At 39.2% G+C, this 12,840-nt stretch overlaps 1 protein-coding gene across 6 annotated transcripts in view; it reads left to right on the top strand.

Annotated features, from left to right (window-relative positions):
* Positions 1 to 12,840, top strand: part of caskin1 (CASK interacting protein 1) — a 97,211-nt gene that overhangs the window by 36,453 nt on the left and 47,918 nt on the right. The gene's annotated exons all lie outside the window — the stretch shown is intronic.

Here is a 12,840-nt window from a genome sequence, read left to right as displayed (position 1 = left end):
ATTGTCTTTCTTGCTGTTAGGCAATTTGACTGTGACATTAAGTATTGTGCAATTGTGTAACTGAAAAGTCAGTGTAATCAAAAGGTAGTGTAATCATGGAAAAACTGTATCAGTGAGCGACAGCGTATGTTTGTTTATGTGTTTAGTGTGTATATCCCTGAAACAATATGCATTTTTAGTAAAATAAGAGTAAAATAAAAGCTTTTGCTGTTATTGGACAAGCAAACTTAAAGTTTGGCTGGATAGTGTGGCAACAGCAGTCGGGGTGAATCTACAATATTCTCGACACTGTCGCTGCAGGGATATAAAAAGCACTTGTCCGTTGCACAAGTGAAAAACAAGACTGTAAGGGTCATATGTATACATGAAAAGGTGTTAGTGGTGTTTAAAACCTCTAGTGACCACCACATCTTAGAAACTTTTTGGTATTCTAAAGTCTTGGTGGATGATGAAGATATTAATCAATAATACTACATTAAAAAATATATTATTAACATCAGTCTAGGTGTGTCTAAAAATATGTGCTGAGGGTAGGTGTCTTTATAATTTACATGACATTTACCTTGTAAGAGTGACACAGTTGCCTCATCTAATGTCTCCATCTCACAATGAAAAAGCAATCTGCAAGTTACAGTAAACGGGAAAAGAGTTCATGTCATTAAAAAGCAAACAAACAAACAACTAAAATAACAACAAACATAAATATGACGGAAATTATTTTGTCCATTGCTGAGACTCACAACCAACTGGCTAATGTTAACCTTCCTTATCATATCAAATCCCCTTCGCGCCATGCGACTTGAGGCAGTCCTTAATGTTAGCTAGGTTTAACAGATACAATTACTGAACACCAAAGGAAAACGCATGATATTAATGTCAGTTGACCTGGTATAAGCTACAGACAGTTTATTTACATGAGACTAATTAGCTACAGTCGTTGTACACACCCCATCAGCGAGGCAGCTAGCTAGCAAAACGGGTTTTGCAGTTAGCGAGCTAGCTTAACAAAGTTAAATCAGCTAACAGTTCATTAAGTTATTCTGTCAACTTGTTATATTTGGAGCGCCCCTCCATACATCCCCTATGCGTTTCTAATTTGACTGGCAATTCTCTTGGTTAGCTGATGTTTAACTACATCGAATTTCTACCTTACCTTGCTTGGTCGCTGCCCCACCTTGGCTCTCTGGTGAACTGATGCGATAAGGTCCGCTAGCCACAACTGCTAATTTTGGCGCGTGGCTCGTGATGAATTTGGATGTCCTCGTGAAGTAGGAAATTCACACTTTAACAGCTGATTTGGACATTAAAAGCCAGAGAATTTGTAAATACAAGTGGTAAACTCGGGAAAGGTCCATGGTGAGGCGTTATGATGTAGCAGGTCAACATATGTGAACAATTTAAGAACATTTTATTTTTTTATGTTTTTTTGGCCAATATTTAAAAATTAAAAACAAAAAAAAATTGTATATAGACATCTCTTCCTTAAAGAGACCAGATAAAAGTCTGTGTGATAATAATTAAAAGAGATGAAAATTTAAGCGTCTGTTTTTGCCTGAATGTACCTGCTGGGGAAATGTTAACCACAGCTGATGCTTGAAATTAGATGTTTTTTTCTTGAGTTACTAGTACTTTAAATAAGACTTTAGTGGATGTTTACAGACGTGCCTTGTATCTAGTCAAAAATAACTCTAACAAAGACAAAAATGCTTATCAAGACAAGGCAAGTGACATTTACTTGAATTAAGTCAAATGATCTTCCTTAGAAAGCACTAGATAATCAATTTATACTTAAAACAAGTTCAAGTAGATTTTCTAATCTAAATATAAGATTATTACACTTGGTCAGATCTGCAGTTTTTGCAGTGCACAGAGCACATATAGACAAACAACCATTCACACTCACATTCATACCTATGGACAATTTGGAGTCGCCGTGCAGCCTGTTAATAACGTGAAAATGCCCAAATAATGGGATATGGAAGAACCAATGTCATTTTGGGGGTGACTAAATGAGGAGTTTTTCATCTTTCCGAATGGAATCTTTCCGAATGACATTTCCGAAAACATGGTGTACATTGAAAGCAATATTCCAATCTCTTGTCTACATTCATTCATTCATTCATTTTCTACCGCTTATCCTCACGAGGGTCGCGGGGGTGCTGGAGCCTATCCCAGCTGTCTTCAGTCTTCACCCTGGACTGGTCGGCAGCCAATCACAGGGCACATATAGACAAACAACCATTCACACTCACATTCATACCTATGGACAATTTGGAGTCGCCAATTAACCTAGCATGTTTTTGGAATGTGGGAGGAAACCGGAGTACACGGATAAAAAACACGCATGCACGGGGAGAACATGCATGGGATGCATGGGATTGAATCTCCTAGCTGTGAGGTCTGTGCGCTAACCACTCGACCGCCGTGCAGCTTGTTAATAACGTGAAAATGCCCAAATTGATTTGGATGAAAATTTCAGGATTTGTCGGAAATGGGATATGGAAGAACCAATGTCATTTTGGGGGTGACAAAATTAGTTTTTCTTCTTTCCAAATGAAATCTTTCCAAATTACATTTCCGAAAACATGGTATACATTGAAAGCAATATTCCAATCTCCTGTCCACATGCGCCGCTATAATCAACCAGAATAGTCCATGGGGCATGCGCAGTAAAACGTAAACACCAACATCACGTGATATCGGCTTCCCTGAGTTTTTCTTTCACTTGTTGGAATAACTACGTGTTGCGAGGTTTTCATTCGTCCAGTCTTGAAATTTAGTTTGGATCAAAAACAAACTTTCCGCAGCAGTCCAGTGCCGATTGCTCGCCTCCATTTTAAAAACTGAAGAACGTCTCGAGCTGCGTGTTACGTCATATCTGAGCATGTGCTGAAAGAACTCACCCAGGATAAATTTAAACAGGAAAAGATGCAATTCAATCTTGCTAATATTTTATAATTAAACTCAAATCATGTTTTATATAGATATATATTTTCTTTTCAAAGAAAATCTGGACTTGTGAATGGCGTATAGAAGGGTTTAGATGGTGGTAATGCACACCGAAAGCTGCTTGCCAACCGCCAATAAACAACAGAAGAAGAAAAACACAACGAAGAAGAACACCTTTCCGTTTGAGTGGGTACAAGATACCTCAATCGGATTGGGGAAAGGAATATTCCACCCCTGGGAATTTGATTATATGTTCATTCTGATTGGCACTTTTCTTTTGGAATGAGGTGCATTATTTCCGATTGAGCAAATAAACCAAATGCAATTGGAATATTTGTGTCCATGTATACGTGGCTAGTGTCACTGTCTGGATCCAGGATTTTTTTTTGTTGGAAAGGATTCAAACATTTCCGTCATTTGTGCATATAACGCCACAAAAATTGTATGATCCAGATTTATGATCCGGAATGTGAGAAAATAGGGGAACGTAGTTATTTTCAACCTATAAACATGCACAACAAACACCCGAATTGTTCTGTAAAAGACCTTGTACAATGTTCGACAAACCATCTCCTGTTGTACAAGCATCTTATAGATCAAATATGACCTAAATCAATATATAACCGCTTGACAAATGGGATACAAAAGAAGTAGACACTAATCTTCCCCATGAAAGATAATTGAATCTGTTTATACACTTATAGGTTTTGACACACATCAGTGTGACATTCTGGGGATAACCTTCTTCCCCCTAAGCAGTTGACAAAAACCAACAAAAGAAATCATATTTGTAACTTGAATGCTAATGCTTCTCCCTGCCGTCTCAGTGGTTTGTGTTTTTGTTTATAATTGCACTCCCTTCTGCTTCAGTGCTCCGCCGTTCACTCTGCTTTGCTTTGATCTACACAGAGCCAGTTCAGGCAATTCCAGTGGACCTGTTTAAAGTATGCAATTAGTGCTTTACCACCAGCAACCCATATGGGTTGTAATGAGTTAGGCGGAGCTGCTTAGCTGATATTGGTACAGGAGTCTACTAAATACATGCATTTGCTCAGTTTGAGTTTCTCTTGAGGAGGTGTGTTGTGTTTTAGATGAGATGGATGGGGACGATCCACTATCGCAGTGTTTTTCAAACAGAAGAACGTCTGGAGCTGCGTGTTACGTCATATCATATCAGCATGTGCTGAAAGAACGCACCCGGGATAAATTTAACCAGGAAAAGATCAAATTCAATCTTGCTAATATTTTATAATTCAACTCGGGACATGTTTTATATAGATATATATTTTCTTTTTTAATAAAACTGGACTTGTGAATAAATTATAGAAGGGTTTAGATTCTGTTTCACAGATGGCGGTAATGCACACGAAAGCTGCATGCCAACCGCCAATAAACAACAGAAGAAGAAAAACATCACGAAGAACAACGCACCCTGACAAAGATACCTGAATCGGATTGGTTAAAGGAATATTCCATCCCTGTTCAATTCTTTCCGTTTGAGCAAATAAACCAAATTCAATTGGAATATTTGGGTCCATATATTCATGGCTATTGACATGATATCTGCAAATGATTATTGATTAATGATTAATAAATGTTAATTATAAAAAGTGATATTGGATAATTCCTCACGGTACACCTGACGGTTTCTCAAGGTACACTAGTGTGCCGCGGCACAGTGGTTGAAAATCACTGCACGGAACCGAGTTCCGATGCCAACATAATTCACCTCATGTCTGTGCTTCATTGTTGTCAGCAAACGTAGCTAAAAGATAAAATATCATATTATGTGAACAGACGCCTTTTTAGCATGTGGTTCTACATTTTTGGCTGATGCGACTTATAATCCGGAGTGACTTATAGTCCAGAAAATACGGTAATTGGGTCCAGACCGCACCCTGAAAAGTGAATTTCTGTAAAGTTGGAGTCCTTATTTATAAATGGAAACGTATAGAAAACATGTGTATGACCTTGTAAATATGTGAAGCCATGAACTAGATCCTAGAAAACCTCTTTATGGCCTTCTAAATATGTTTTTTATATTATTAGAGTCCTCTAGACTTGAAATAACACCCCTATAGTCACCTATACACTCGTATCACCCAATATAGTAGACATAATCAGAGGGAATATGCCATGTTAGACATAACTAAGACTTGTGCGTGTTGCTATAAATGTGCTCCATGGGGGAGCAGAGTGAGTAGCGGACAGGAAGTGATGTCAAGGATTCAGAGTTGAGTTTCAAGTTGCTGCAACAGTCCCGTGTTTTTATTATAGATTAATTGTGCCTGTTGCTAGATCATTCAAACCTGCAATAAAAGGCTGATGCGTGTCTCACCAAACATTACAGTAACATTCCTGGCACCTAGTGACTAGTGTAGAATACTACATCACCCTCTTTGAATGTGTTTTTTGAATGCATTCATTCAGTCTTTTTATGCTTGAAAATGCTGAATTTAGTCAATCAATATGTATACATAGCACGCAGACCTCACAGCTAGGAGACCGGGGTTCAATTCCACCCTCGGCCATCTCTGTGTGGAGTTTACATGTTCTCCCCGTGCATGCGTGGGTTTTCTCCGGGTACTCCGGTTTCCTCCCACATTCCAAAAACATGCTAGGTTAATTGGCGACTCCAAATTGTCCATAGGTATGAATGTGAGTGTGAATGGTTGTTTGTCTATATGTGCCCTGTGATTGGCTGGCGGCCAGTCGAGGGTGTACCCCGCCTCTCGCCCGAAGACAGCTGGGATAGGCTCCAGCACCCCCCGTGACCCTCGTGAGGAAAAAGCGGTAGAAAATTAATGAATGAATGAAATTGACACGACTCCTGTCATGGTAATGTAGTGACCCGCAAGTTATGTGCGATATTAAGAGTTCTGTGTTTGTCGGACTCTCTGTGAAGCCGTGAATGCATCAGGCTGGTGGTTGCGGCAGACAGTAACCTATTTTCTTCAATACAACAATTGTTGATCGACCACCTCCTCGTCATTCCACATTATCTGTAGCCACTACAATAATAATAATATTAAAACAAACAGAGCTCTGGTATCAGAAATACTATTGGTACCGTAAGAAAAACACATGCATTAGTGCACTTCGTTAGGATTAATATTGTGTATGTGCGTATATATGATTGTGAATATTGTGTTTGAGTGCAAGCACACTTGCATGTGTAGGATGATAGCGAGGATGCTTGTTGCCTAGCAACCCCATCTATGCTACCCTGTGCTCTGCAGTTGTGTGTGTATATTTGTGAGTGTGTGGAGCCCAGAATAGAGCTCAGCTGCAGCATCATGAATCTGTATTTTCCAAGAGTTGTGCTGAGGTCGGTGGTACCATCATGTTTTATGTCTTTCGTCTTTGACTCTGCAGGTGCAAACTTGCATTTTGCTTTTTTTGTGCATTGACTGTGTCTCACAAAAGTGAGTAGACAGGTCACATTTCAGCAATCTTTGTTATATCTTCTCCAGGGACAATACTAGAATACGGGATACACTGTATGTACTTTCGAGTGGTGGTGTAGAGTCCACTGAAAATGACTGAAAACACACAGCCATTATTGTCTAAGTAGCTGAATGCCAGTTTTCTAACCCCGAAAACCTCCAAGATGTCACATGCCTTGTTGACGAAAATAAAGGTAAAGGTGATGGGGTGGCCAAAGCACCTGTGGGGCATCCTCAATCCACCAGAAGAGGCGATTCCATTCTCAAGAGGATTACAGGCAGAAAATACTGGCACTACTAAGTATATACTCTACTATTACTATAGTAAAATTAAATTTCCATAATAATATCCCTTTAGGGCTGCACGGTGGTGAGTGGTTAGCATGCAGGCCACACAGCTAGGAGACCCGAGTTCGATTCCACCCTTTTCTCCGGGTACTCCGTCTTCCTCCCACATTCCAAAAACATGCTAGGTTAATTGTCGACTCCAAATTGTCCATAGGTATGAATGTGAGTGTGAATGGTTGTTTGTCTATATGTGCCCTGTGATTGGCTGGCGACCAGTCCAGGGTGTACCCCGCCTCTCGCTTGAAGACAGCTGGGATAGGCTCCAGTACCCCCGCGACCCTTGTGAGGAAAAAGCGGTAGAAAATGAATGAATGAATGAATAATATCCCTTAAGGGCTGCACGGTGGTTGAGTGGTTAGCATGCAGGCCACACAGAAGGAGACCCGAGTTAGATTCCACCCTTTTCTCCGGGTACTCCGTCTTCCTCCCACATTCCAAAAACATGCTAGGTTAATTGGCGACTCCAAATTGTCCATAGGTATGAATGTGAGTGTGAATGGTTGTTTGTCTATATGTGCTCTGTGATTGGCTGGCGACCAGTGTACCCGAAGACAGCTTGAATAGGCTCCAGAACGCCTGTGATCTTTGTGAGCATAAGCGGTAGAAAATCAATGAATGAATGAATGAATATTCCTTGAGAATATACTGTGTAGTACACTTTTGCTGATTACTTGAACCAATTTCCTGCGATGTTAATCTTTCATCTGAGTGGACAGGTCCATAAAGTCTCCATATTTTCTTGCATTTTCAATTCCTGCATGATATCTATCCCAAAACATAAGTCAATAACGATTCTTTATCTTTCAACTTGAATAGAAAATCTAAGAATGTGGTTCAGTACTTTACTTTGACTAACTTTGACTAACTATTCTCCATTACACTGATTACACTTTATAATGTTATAATATCACCTTTATAAATCAGAATAAAGGACAGATTTCAACATACTGTGGACCTATCTCTGTTTCCTCCAGACAGGAAAAGCAGCCTGTAAACGCTGGCGCTGGTGGAAAACTATGGCAACTGTAAATAATATGATAATATCTGCTGCCTCAGCTGCAAAACCATACAGATGCATGCATGGGTGGTGTGTGACGAGCATATACTTTCCAACATATAAACATTGATGCATATCAGGAATCAACAACGTTACTAACCCTGACCAAGTGTCATACAACAAAAACGACTATGAATGGGAGACAGTAAGTGACCAATCAGAAAGGGGGATTTTATGCGCATGGATTTTGGCACTGCATTGACGCCATAGGAGCAGGAGCGATGGTGAATATGGCACCTGGGAACATAATTTTGTTAATACTTGGGTTGTTTATATTGTTTATTTTTCTATATTGTGCATTTTGTACTGCTTAACTGGTTCTGTACTCTTGCTGCTGTGCAATTCAAATTTCCCCACTGAGGGACGAATAAAGGCATATCTTATCTTATCTTAATCCCAGTTTCCGGTTATGAGCCTCCCCTGCTGGTGGACAGTAGTAATTACAGTAATTTTCAGTTGTATTGATTTTTTTAAAATTGGAAATTGGGGCTGGATTTATCAAAGGCATGGTTCCTTATAGGGTCAGTTGCCCTCGTCTGATCATTAATGGATTTGTAACGGCACTTTCCAATCGTGCATTTATGTAGAAGGTCTTACTAAACTTTTTTTTATATACCGGTAGCTTCACTGTCTTTCATGCAGTTGGATAAAACGGTGACTATCCTGTCACCCTCAGTTCAAAGTCAAGTGTTGCAAATATTATTTTTGCCTGGGTGACTTGACCTGGTTTCGCTTGAATCTGGATGGAAACGGCAACAGATGTGAAACCAAAATTATCCCTAGCCCCCTCCCTTGTCATTATCTGGCCGGTCTTGCCACAGTCCCAGTCATGTTGTGCACGTCATATATCAACCCGTTTTAAGCAGTTCTTCATCACGTCTTCTGCGATGATCTGTTGTTGATGGGGTCTTAAATCATAATGGTGAAAACCTTGCAACGCCCTTTACATTGTGCAAGCCAACTACAATCTCTCTTTTTTTAACTCTTTCTTTTAATATTTGCAATATGGATGTACATTCTGAATGGATGTACACTGAAACTCCACTTAAATCTCTGCATCCTGAATGACTGCATATGTGTGTGCAGTGGGAGCTGAGGACTCCAACATGTTAAAAATATTTGTTCATTGTGGGTGTTATTTGTTTTGACACGGTGTTGAAGTGCATTACATCATACCGAGTGGGGTTTCTAAGTTTTTTGTTTGCCCTATTTAGCTGCATGATAGGCAAACAATTAAAAACACATCTCAGCCTGATGCAGTGTAGTTGTGCACCAGTGAAAACTACAATAATAAACATAATTAAACACTGCTGTGTCTGTCAATTAAAACGAAGTGTGTATGTATGAATCGGTAATTCATGTAGTGTGGGTACAGCTGTAGCAGCTCTGTCCTTATATGATGTCTTGTACAAAGACTTTGCCCTTATTTGATGACATGCGGGCCTTCATGTCCTTTTATGTGGACAGATATAAAGGGGCTAGTGCACAGAAAGTCCACAAAGTAGCTAGCCTGCAAGGACAGAAACGGGCCACTGAAGTGTAGGGCCATCATATAAATCATTCATTTTCTACCGCTTATCCAAACAATTTGAATTCAAACCTACAACACAACAAGTCATAAACACAAGACTTGTCATCTTGTAATATATCAAAAAACCTGCGATACAGTAATCCCTCGTTTATCACCGCTAATTGGTTCCATAACAATAAGTGATGATGATAAGTGGTAAGTGATAAGTGAAGATAAGTGAAGTCCCGCATACAGGATTCGTATTTAGAAAATGAATATTTTCATAGTTAGGTCTGAGAAAACCTTTTTCCGACCATCTATATATGTTTTTTTTACATTATTAGAGCCCTCTAGACATGAAATAACACCCCTATAGTCACCGTAACACTTGTTTTACCCAATATAGTAGACATAATACAAGTAAATCATGCTTGTGTGTGTTGCTTAGTAATCCCTCGTTTATCACGGTAAATTGGTTCCATAACGATAAGTAATGATGATAAGTGATAAATGAAGTTCTGCATACAGGATTTCGTATTTAGAAATTGAATATTTTCGTAGTTAGATCCTAGAAAACCTCTTTCCGACCATCTAAATATGTTTTTTTTACATTATTAGAGCCCTCTAGACATAAAATAACACCCCTATAGTCACCGCAACACTTGTATTACCCAACATAGTAGACATAATACAAGTAAATCATGCTTGTGTGTGTTGCTCAGTAAACATGCTAGGTTAATTGGCGACTCCAAATTGTCCATAGGTATGAATGTGAGTGTGAATGGTTGTTTGTCTATATGTGCCCTGTGATTGGCTGGCGAGCAGTCCAGGGTGTACCCCGTCTCTCGTCCGAAGACAGCTGGGATAGAAAATGAATGGATGAATGCTTCAATATGCATATTTTGGATTAATAATGGCCATATTCAACCATAAAATATTAATTAATATATATTTGAAAAAATCATGTTGGAAGTAAAGCCATGAAATTTTAACTGCAGTGGCGAGGACGAGCTATAATTACAATACAATGCCAAGATTTTGATTGCTGCATGGAAAACATAGAACAGTATTGAATAGAGCGTAGCCCTCCACCATTTTTTAACAAAATATATACTGAACAGTAATTGTTGGGCTAGTATTTTTATGGAAAGGAACACTTTCAAAGCGACTGCACCACGGCCAAGGATAAGGATGGAGGTAACAACACTGAATCTTAAACAAAGCTTCCATTCAGCCACATTGGTGTGATGGCAACAACAGCTGAGAGAGAGAAAAATAAAGGCTATCCAGTTTCATATTTAAAGTCCTGAGGTGAGGGGAAAAACAAGGAACTCTAAACAGAGGTGGCGGAGAAACGAATGAATCGTCAGAGGACAGACTGATGAGGGCCACGGCAAAAGGTCCACTTTCAGCCTTCCAGAGCGCAGCACACTATTTTCCATCCTCACTGCCAGGGAAAGAGAAGTCAAGAGCAGAAACTTGGAGAGACAGGAAAGAGAGGAAGTACTTCTAAAAGGAGAGTGTGTGTCAACTTATTGAAACGGGTGTGTGTCCACCCAACTGAAATTTAAAAAAAACGACAACAATGATGTCATTCGGGACAGAATCTTTGTGCGTACGCCTTAAAAAATGATTTTCATACCTCTCACAAAAAAAAAATGCATTTAGTTTTTAGTTAATTTATACTGGCTTATATAATCCACTTGTTTTTCTGCTTTTTCCTGTTAGGAAGTTTGCCAGTCAGACAGGCACCTCTCCAAATCCCTGGGGGTTTAACATTTTGAATTCACTTGCTATTTACAAATTTTGCTATTTTTAAAAGCCTGCTAGCCTCCAGTAGGTAATTATGCAAGGAAAGTTCACAGTGTACATTTTCCTGGACAGCAGAACACAATTGTCCTTATTATTTTTGATCAAAGTGTAAACATGTTAGATAAGTCTATTACAGCACTGTGGAGGAATTTTGCCCCACTCATCTTGTTGTCATTCAGCCACATTGGAGGGTTTTCCAGCATGAAGCGCCTTTTTAAGGTCATGCCACAGCATCTCAATAGGATTCAGGTCAGGACTTTGACTAGGCCACTCCAAAGTCTTCATTTGGTTTTTCTTCAGCCATTCAGAGGTGGACTTGCTGGTGTGTTTTGGATCATTGTCCTGCTAAAGAACCCAAGTTGGTTTCAGCTAGAGGTGGCCAGATATTCTCCTTCAGGATTTTTTGGTAGGTAGGTGGAATTCATGGTTCCATTTACTATCAAAACATCCCAGACCATCACACTACCTCCACCATATTTTACTGTTGTTATGATGTTCTTTTTCTGAAATGCCGTGGTCATCAAGGTGTTTTCTGGCAAAATTGAGATGAGCCTTTGTCCAGCAGTAGTTTTCATCTTGGAACTCTGCCCAGTTTCTTTCTTATGGTGGAGTCATGAACACTGACCTTAACTAAGGCAAATAAGGACTCTAGTTTTTGGATGCTGTTGTGGGGTGTTTTGTGACCTTGGATGAGTTGTTGCTGTTCTCTTGGGGTAATTTTAGTGGGGAAGGTTCACCATTTTGCAGTTTGTTGTTAGTGGCTCTTACTGTGGTTTGCTGGAGTCCCAAAGCTTCAGAAATATCTTAATAAATAACCTTTTTCAGATGGATAGATCGCAACTCATCTCACAAAAATTATGTTTTAACAGGGAAATGGGGGCCATGTAGTTTTTTTTCCACCTTTAATAATGAAATTTTTCATTTAAAAACTGCATTTTTGTTCAGTTGTATTGCCATTCACTAATGATTAAATGAGTGTGATCTGAAACATTTTAGTGTGACACTTTTTCACACCACTGTAGTATATGTAGTATTCATAGTATATTGGTAATTGCACACAATTTATAACAATAATAATCATCAAAATCACACAAATGTAAATAAATTGTATGGTATCAGGATTGTTATAAGCAACACTGGCACAATATATACTTGGAATTGGATGGACACCACAATTGGATGGACACCAAAAATCAATTCATCTTTAGCAACTCAAGGGACCTGCCAGTGAAAACAGGTTTATATGACACATGTCAATCTTGAAATCAAGCCATGACATTTCATGAAAAGCCACTTGTAGTTTGAAATAAACTGTCTCTGCTCCCAGTTTTCTCTCTATGTTTGTTGGTGACGTATTATTGGTAGCACACTTGATTCCACTGGAGTCAACACAGCTATGGCTGTGTTTTAGTAGGATTACAAGCATCGCTGCCAGCTGGGGATGGATGGCTGTGCAGTAAAATGCACCAAAACACTGGTGCAAGGACTTTGTCTCGTCTAGTTAGTCTGTTGACTCATTTCATAAACATACTATATATATATAACACTTGGTTGTCATTGTTCAAGTCAAATTTTATTCCAAATTGTGTTCCTATATTTAAAACAACCTGAGTTGACCCAAGCGACACATTGTGTGTTCATTGTTCCAACTTTCCTGTCATGCATAGACAGAAATAAGGACTTATGGCTGGTTGCCATCTCATTATGGGATCAAAAGG

This window comes from Doryrhamphus excisus, chromosome 15 (genome assembly GCF_030265055.1).
Source record: "Doryrhamphus excisus isolate RoL2022-K1 chromosome 15, RoL_Dexc_1.0, whole genome shotgun sequence".
Classification (NCBI taxonomy): domain Eukaryota; kingdom Metazoa; phylum Chordata; class Actinopteri; order Syngnathiformes; family Syngnathidae; genus Doryrhamphus; species Doryrhamphus excisus.
The sequence above is the reverse complement of the archived record's forward strand: the minus strand, read 5'-3'. Positions and strand labels throughout refer to the sequence as shown.